This window comes from Petaurus breviceps, unplaced genomic scaffold (assembly GCF_028583685.1).
Source record: "Petaurus breviceps papuanus isolate PSGF00001 unplaced genomic scaffold, PetGlider_PUasm1.0 120, whole genome shotgun sequence".
NCBI lineage: Eukaryota > Metazoa > Chordata > Mammalia > Diprotodontia > Petauridae > Petaurus > Petaurus breviceps.
This window is the reverse complement of record NW_027185627.1, coordinates 3,415,150-3,422,827: the sequence shown is the minus strand read 5'-3', so window position 1 is coordinate 3,422,827 and position 7,678 is coordinate 3,415,150. Positions and strand designations below refer to the sequence as shown.

Sequence of the window (7,678 nt, the reverse complement as noted above, 5' to 3'; positions counted from 1 at the left end):
CTTATCCAAGACCTCGCCGCAGCGGAGGCGGACTCAGACCCACCTTTCCAGCCCAGCCCCCCAGAGTCACAAGGCCGAAGACCTCAGCGGGAGGGGTGGGGGTGGGGCGCATGGCGGAGCGCATCACGTGCTGCGAACTCGGCGCACGCCTCCTCCTCCTGCTCCCCCTCCTCCCAGCCAACCCCCATCCCCCTCTCTCCTCGCGCTCGAGCGCTGACCTCATGGCCCCGCCCCTTTCAGTGACGTAGAAAGCCTCTCCTCTTTCCTCCTCTTCTCCAGCTAAACAGCTACTGACCCAAGGAGATGGGAGTCGCTGCTGACCGTTGAGGCTGCGGTTTGGTTTTGTCCTCCTCGCCGCTTCCCTTTTCTCGGGGCGGGGGCTGTCGCAGGGACTCGGCCAGCCCCGGTAGGTAGCGCCCTGGCCGGCGGTGGGTTGCTTCGGCGAGCGCTCGGGGCCCCCTCCCCCCGCCCTGGGAGACGCTAGCCCTCCTGGGCTGGCGGGCCGATGGGTCGCGCTGTCCGCGTCTGGGGGCGTAACAAGTAGTGGAGGAGGGGGCGCGCCTCGTGCTCGTGGCGCTTTAAAGCTCGCGTCGCCGCGTTCCCCCGCGCTACGGTCCTGGGCAGGACTGCGGAGCCTGCAGCTTGGGGCTCCAGGGAAGCGGCGTTAGCCATCGATCCTTGTCCGTGGACCCTTGGCTCTGCCCCCTTGGTCCCGCCGCCTGGTGGCTCTGGGGATCGAGGACGCGTTGGTATTCGTATTAAGGCTTTATCCCGAGCATCCGTGGCTGCTGCTGTTGCCATTTTTCAGCTGAAGAGGAGGCTGGAGAGGCGTCGCTGTTTGTCGGAGGCAGGGTGGTGGATATAATGGGGGGGGGGGGTTAGAGTGGTTTTCGGGGGGGGGGGAATAGAAGGCCCCCCCCCCCAACTAAACTGGGAATTAGGAGACCTGGGTTCCAGTCCTGGCTGCTACTCAGAAGCTTCGTGACCTTGAGCAAGTGTCTTCACCTTTCTGGGCACGCTTGCTTGTAGTGACATCACTGGCTTGCCCCCCATTTTTCTCCAAGTGGGTCCTGGGGTTTGTGCATCTTTAAATAAAGGGTTTGTATGATGATTTCTGAGCATCTTCTAGCTCCAAAATCCGATCGTTTTCTTCAACAAAAAACGTTTAGTAAGTGGAAGGTGCTCTGTCAGGTGCTGGGAATACGAAGGTGAAAAATGACAGAGTGCCCCTTCAAGAAGCTTCTCTTCGGAGGAGATACGACCGACCTTATATGAGGGAAAATGTAATGAGAGTAAAGTAGAAATCCAAATAAAGTATTCTAGAAAAGTTTGAGGAAGGAGAAATGGGGAGGGGAGTAGTCAGGTGTGGGGGAGTAGCACTTGACCTGGCTTTAGAAGGATATCAAAAAATAATGAAGTGGAATGTATCGCAGAAGTGAGAGAGCCTGAGTGAATGAATGCTACTTAAAGTTCTATAGTGGAGTTCTTTGATAATGATTCTTACTTATCCAGACTTTTGATGTCCAATTTGAATCCTTCCTTCTAGGGCAGAGTATGTGAAGTGGGGAAAATTGGGGTTCATTTTAGCTGAAGTTTGCAGAAAACTTCCCTGTTATCATTTGAAAAAAAGTTAAAAGAAAGTGCTTTAGTTCTAGTTAAGGTTGAGAACAATATCTTTACAAATTGAAAAAAGAAAAAAGAATGTGTTGCTTCAAATAGTTTTACTTGTATTTGTGTAGTATATTATAATTTTCAGCTTTTTAAAAAATACTCAAAAACCCTTTTTTTTAAAGTTCTTGCCAGCTGATTATACTTCGTGTATTCCTTTGTCAGTCATATCCACCAACCCTTAAGTACTCATTTTTTTTCAATGACTTTGGCATCTGGCTTTTCACTCTTCCATTTCTAACCTTATCCCTTTCTATCAACCTCAGCCACTTTAGTGTCCCTTGCTATCAACCTCAGCCACTTTAGTATTTATATTATTGATGCAACAAATACTCTGACTTCTTCCTTCTTCAGTCATCTCACTTCTCATGAACCTTCCTCTTTGTTCTATCTTTGTCATATCTTAGACTTCACTATCATTCACAACTGTTATGCTTTGAAACTTGAGATTCGCTTTCTGAGTAGTTTCCAGCAAATTTCCACTTCTAATTGCAGTTGCATTCCTTCTATACTGTCTTTCTCCCTTTCTTTTCTTTGATTTTTATTCCTTAACTCTCCCTATTCTTTTTATTTTTTTTTATTTTTGCTCTTTTTTTGGAGGGGGGAGGGTAGGGCAATTGGGGTTAAGTGACTTGCCCAAGGTCACAGGCTAGTTTTTGTGTGTGTGTCAAGTGTCTGAGGCTGGATCCGAACCCAAGTCCTCCTGACTCCAGGGCCGGTGTTCTACTCAGAGCACTGCCTGACCTAGCGGCCCCCCAGCTTTCCCTATTCTTAATCTGTCACCCTTGCTCTTTTCATTTCCCTTTCTCTCTTCCATAGTCCTGAATCTGTAGTTCACTACTTCAGCAATTTATTCTCTTCCACACTTGAATCCCTTGCCCTTTCTTTTATTTATTTATTTATCTTTGCTTTTTGTAGGGCAATTGTGGTTAAGCGACTTGCCCAAGGTCACAAGGCCAGTTTTTTATTTTTTGTGTTAAGTGTCTGAGGTGGGACTTGAGCTCAGGTCCCGATTCCAGGGCCGGTGCTCTACTCACTGCACCACTTGGCTGCCCCTCCCTTGCCCTTTCTACGTCTTGGTCATTCATTCTCTTCTCAGTCTGCCTTCTTCTTTCTTTAATAATGCTACCCTCCATTCTAGAAAGAGATCTCCCTGCTTTTCTGTTGTCATTCTTGCCTCCATCCCCATCACCATGTGAAAATTCTCACTTCATTCAAAGAACAGTACATATGCTACCTACTCCATGAAGCCATCTCTTGAAATGGTCTCTCTTTTCTCAAATTTATCATTGCATTTTTATTTTAAACTACTCATTTGAACTTGTCACATTCTGCCTCATAATAACTATTTGTTTCTTGTATCTCTTCTATTAAATGGTGAGCTGCTTGAGGACAGAATCTTATATTTTAACTTATTCTTGTGCTACATAAGCACTGGGAATTAAGTGCCTTAAACATATTAGTTGTTCATTAAATTTTTTTTTTGCACAGAAACATAACCCCTATTTTACTTTTCTGTTGATACATTTTGTTTGATACAGTGGTTACTTTAATTCAGTTTAGATGCATGTAAATTCTAACTGTGCTTTCTAATTTTAGTAGAGAGAATTTTTTAAGACTTAAACAGTCTTAATTAAGCTCTGCATTTATTTAGCCCTCCATTTATTAATTGATCCATAAGTGATTCATTAATTGATAACTGTGGGTCTGGCACTGTACTAAGCACCAAAGATACAGCCTCCCCCAAAAGAAAAAACTAACCCAACCCAAAGTCTCTGCTCTCAAAGAGCTCACATTAGAATGGGGAAGACAACTTGTAAATTAATACTTACAGACAAGATATATACAGAGCAGGAGGAATGTAATCCCAGAGAAAAGGCATTAGCAGAAAGTGTGTGTGGGGTGGGGTGGGGGGGAGAGCAAGGCAAAGGGACCAAGAAAGGGCTCCTGCAGAGAATGTTTGAACTGTCTTGAAGGAAACTAGGAATACTAAGAGGCTGAGGTGAGAAGGAAGAGCATTCCAGGCATGGGGAATAGCCAGCCAGCAAAAAGATATGAAAATAGGAGATGTTTGAAGAATAGCAAGTAGATGCATATTGTTGGGTCTTAGAATGCATGGAGGGGAAGTAAAGTGTTAGAAGACTAGAAAAGTAGGAAGAAGCCAGGTTGTGAATAACCTTAAATGCCAAAAAAAGAAGATCACTTTGATAGTCAGCTGTAGAATAGTCTATGAGTTATGGATAAGGGAATATATATGAGAGATGTTGTGAAGATAGAAATAGAAGGCTCTGACAGTGTTTAGATAATGAGACCAAAGAGTCAAGGATGACACTGAGTTTGTGAATCTGGGTGATTGGGAGGGCAATGCTGCTGTTAGGCATAATAGGAAAGTTGGAAAGAGGGGAAAGTTTTTGGGGAAAGATAATGAGTTCTGTTTGGGGTATGTTAATTTTGAGGTATTACGGGGATATCCAGTTAGAAATGTCCAGTGGGCCATTGGAAAGACAGGTATCTCAGAAAAGAGACTTGGGCTTGCTTGACATACAGATTTGTAAATCTATACAAATATAATTGAACCAAGATGGCTGATGAGATCACCAGGAGGTAGTATAAAGAGAAAAAAGAAGAGAGCTCAAGACACAGCATTTAGGGAATACTCATAGTTAGTGGGCATAATCTGGATGATGATTCAGCAAAGGAGCCTGAGGAGTGGCCAGACAAGTAGGGAGAAACCAAGAGAGCAGTGTTTACAGAAACTAAGAGAAATCCCAAGAGAAAAAAAAATCACAAAGGAGATGGTGCAGAGGTGAAGAGGGTTGAAGATTGAGAAAAGGCCATTATATTAGGCATTTAAGCGATCATTAGTAACTTTGGCAAGAACACTTTCAGTTGGATGATGAGGTGGGGAAGTTTAGAAGAGAGAGGAGGGGAAACGGAGGCATTGAGTATAGACACCCTTTTCAAAGAGTTTAGCAGGGGTGGGAAAGAAATATGTAGAGTAATAGTAGGAATAGTAAGATCAAATAAGAGTTTTTTCAGCATGGGGGAGATCTCATGGGCATGCTGTAGGCAGTATGGAAGAAGCTAGGAGATAGGGAAAGACTGAAGATTTGTTCTAGGATAGAAATTTTGAGGGACAAAGTTCTAAGTACAATCCATTTATTAGGAAGACTAGCAAGTGCCATTAGGGTCAGTGGCTTCTCTGGATGACCAAGGACCCTGAGTTAGGGATGATAGAATCTTTTGTAGTGGTTAACAAGATAACAGAGCAAACTATAGAGCAATGTAAGTGTGTGTTCTTATTGGCTAGATGTTTCAGTGAGGAGTTAAGTGTCATCTCAGCTCCTCCCTATGGAAAGATGAGATCAGTTCTCAGGTGATGAGATTTAGTCTGTACTCAAAAGGATGTGAAATTGAAGATTGATTTTTAATTCTATCTTTTTAAGACTTGAACCAGATTTAATATTCCCTATCACTATTCCTTACCCTTGGTAACTTCACCCATCACCTACATTCTAGAGAAATTTGACTGATTAACTCAAAAGATGAAATCTCATAATTTGAAACTACAGGCGTACCTTGATTCATTGTGCTTTGCAGATATTATGCTTTTTTATAAATTGAAGGTTTGTAGCAACCCTATGTCAAGCAAGTCTGTTGCATGTGCTCACATCATGTCTCTGTGTTTACATTTTGGTCTTGCAATATTTCAAACTTATTCATTATTATTGTATCTTATGGTGATCTGTGAGAGGTGATCTTTGATGTTATTATTGTAGTAGTTTTGGGGCATCGCAAACCATTCCCATATAAGACAGTGAATTTTTTTTTAAAGCAATTGGGGTTAAGTAACTTTCTCAAGGTTACACGGCCAGTTATTTCTGGGTGTGGTGCTAAGTATCTGAGCCTGGATTCGATCCCCAGGTCATCTTGACACTGGGGCTGTTGCTCTTACTCACTGTGCTACCTGGCCACCCCTAAGACAGTGAATTTAATGAAGAAACAGTAAATGATGTGTTTGTTCTGACTGCTCCACTCACCCTCTCCCTCTCTTTGGGCCTTTCTGTTCTCTGAGACACAACAATATTGAAATTAAACCAATTAATAACCCTAGTAATGGCCTCTAAGTGTTCAAGTGAAAGGAAGAGTCAGTTAATTTGGCAGACTTTATTGTTGTCTTACTTTAAGAAAATGCTACAAACATCCCAACCTCCAGTAACCACGACACCAATCAGTCAGCAGCTATCAAGATTGAGGCAAAGACCCTCCACCAGCAAAAATATTATTTATTGAAGGCTTAGATGATGGTTAGCATTTTTTAGCGATAAAGTGTTTTTAAATTAATATGTAATTTTTAGGCATAATACTGATGCACGTTTAATAACTGGTTACAAATAGTTATAGAAACTACATATCTTATGCTATCAGTCCACTTATAAAAACAATCTCATTAAATAATGGACTGTGACCTCAAATCTCATTAAATAATGGACTGTGACCTCAAATAGGTCACTTACCGGGAGGCAGAGTCAAGATGGTGGAGTAGAAACAGGACCTCCGAGTGGCTCCGGCTCTCACCACCTCCAATCCATGTAAAAGGGGACTCTGAACAAACTTTGGAGCTACAGAACCCACAAAATGATACAGAGAAGCTAACCTCCCACTGAGGACAGGCTGGCAGGAATCGGCCAGTCCAGGGCTCTGGGAGTGGAGCCCAGCTCCACACGTCCGAGGTTTTAGCCTCAGGACGGGCCTGACCAGCCACGGCTGGAGAGCTCCAGATGACCAGCAGCTGTGGTGATCCAGAATTATCAACACATAGATGCTAAGGACAGAGTGAGAGGTCAGTGCAGCATGGACTTTGGGACCTAGTAGTTGGGAATGGGTCAACTTTTCTCCCTGGGGTGAGAAGCCACTGAGGGCTGCGGCACAGCTGTCCCCACGTGGCAGCTTCAGCTCCTGGCCTGCAGAGTGTAGGGGGACCAAGCAACCAGTCTGAGGAGTAATCGCTCTTACTTTAACCTGCTTGGATCTGGATTGTGGTATAGGGTGGAAGTCCTCAGGTGTGCAACCAGCTCGCCAGAGTGTGTGGAGGCTTCAGAGATGGCACCCAATTAATACTTCCAGCAGCTGAGGAAACCCCAGCATTTGGTATGAAGCTCCCCTGTTTGGTAGCAGAGTCCTACTGTGGCAAAAAGCCCAAAAGTCAAGTAATTGAATGGCAAAATGAGCAGGCAAAGGAAGCAAAGCAAACAAAAGAATCCAATCCTATTTTGGGAACAAAAAGGATCAAAGCATGAAACATGAGTGAAGTCAGAACTCCTGCACCAAAAGCTTTAAAGGAAAATACGAGCTGGTTACAGGCCATAGAGGACCTTAAGAAGCAGATAAGAGAAGTGGAGGAAAAATTGGGAAAAGAAGTGAGAATGATGGAAGAATATTACGAAATGAGAGTCAACAGCCTGAGTGAGGATAATAACACCTTAAAAAATAGACTAACTCAAATGGCAAAAGAGGCTCAAAAAGGCAATGTGGAGAAGAATGCCTTAAAAACCCGAATTTGCGAGGTGGAAAAAGAATCTCAAAAGCTCACTGAGGAGAATCATTCCTTCAGAATTAGATTGGAGCAAATGGAAGCTAATGACTTTATGAGAAATCAAGATGCTGTTAAACAGATCCAAACAAATGAAAGAATAGAAGGCAATGTGAAATATCTCATGGGAAAAACCACTGACCTGGCCACCCCACTTTCATACATTCTTGATGAAAAAACCAGAGTTGAATAGAAAATTTGACATTCAGATACAAGAAACAAGAGAAGCATGAGAAGGTAAACAGGGAAAAGAAATCATAAGGAACTTATACAAGTTGAACTATTAACATTCCTACATGGAAAAACAATAATTGTAACTGATGAAACTTTTCTCAGTATGAAAATAGTTGAAGAGAATAGAAATATATATTTAAATATATATATGTTTATATCAGAGGATATACGGGTGTATGAATA

General features: G+C 43.1%; 1 protein-coding gene across 2 annotated transcripts in view; it reads left to right on the top strand.

Moving 5' to 3' along the window:
* The first annotated feature begins 214 nt into the window (after positions 1 to 214).
* CDIP1 (cell death inducing p53 target 1) overlaps positions 215 to 7,678 on the top strand; it is a 78,580-nt gene continuing 71,116 nt past the window's right edge. For both annotated transcript variants that reach the window (XM_069089477.1, XM_069089469.1), the window contains exon 1: positions 215 to 406. The gene's annotated coding sequence lies outside the window, so the exon portion shown is untranslated. The remainder of the gene's footprint in view (positions 407 to 7,678) is intronic.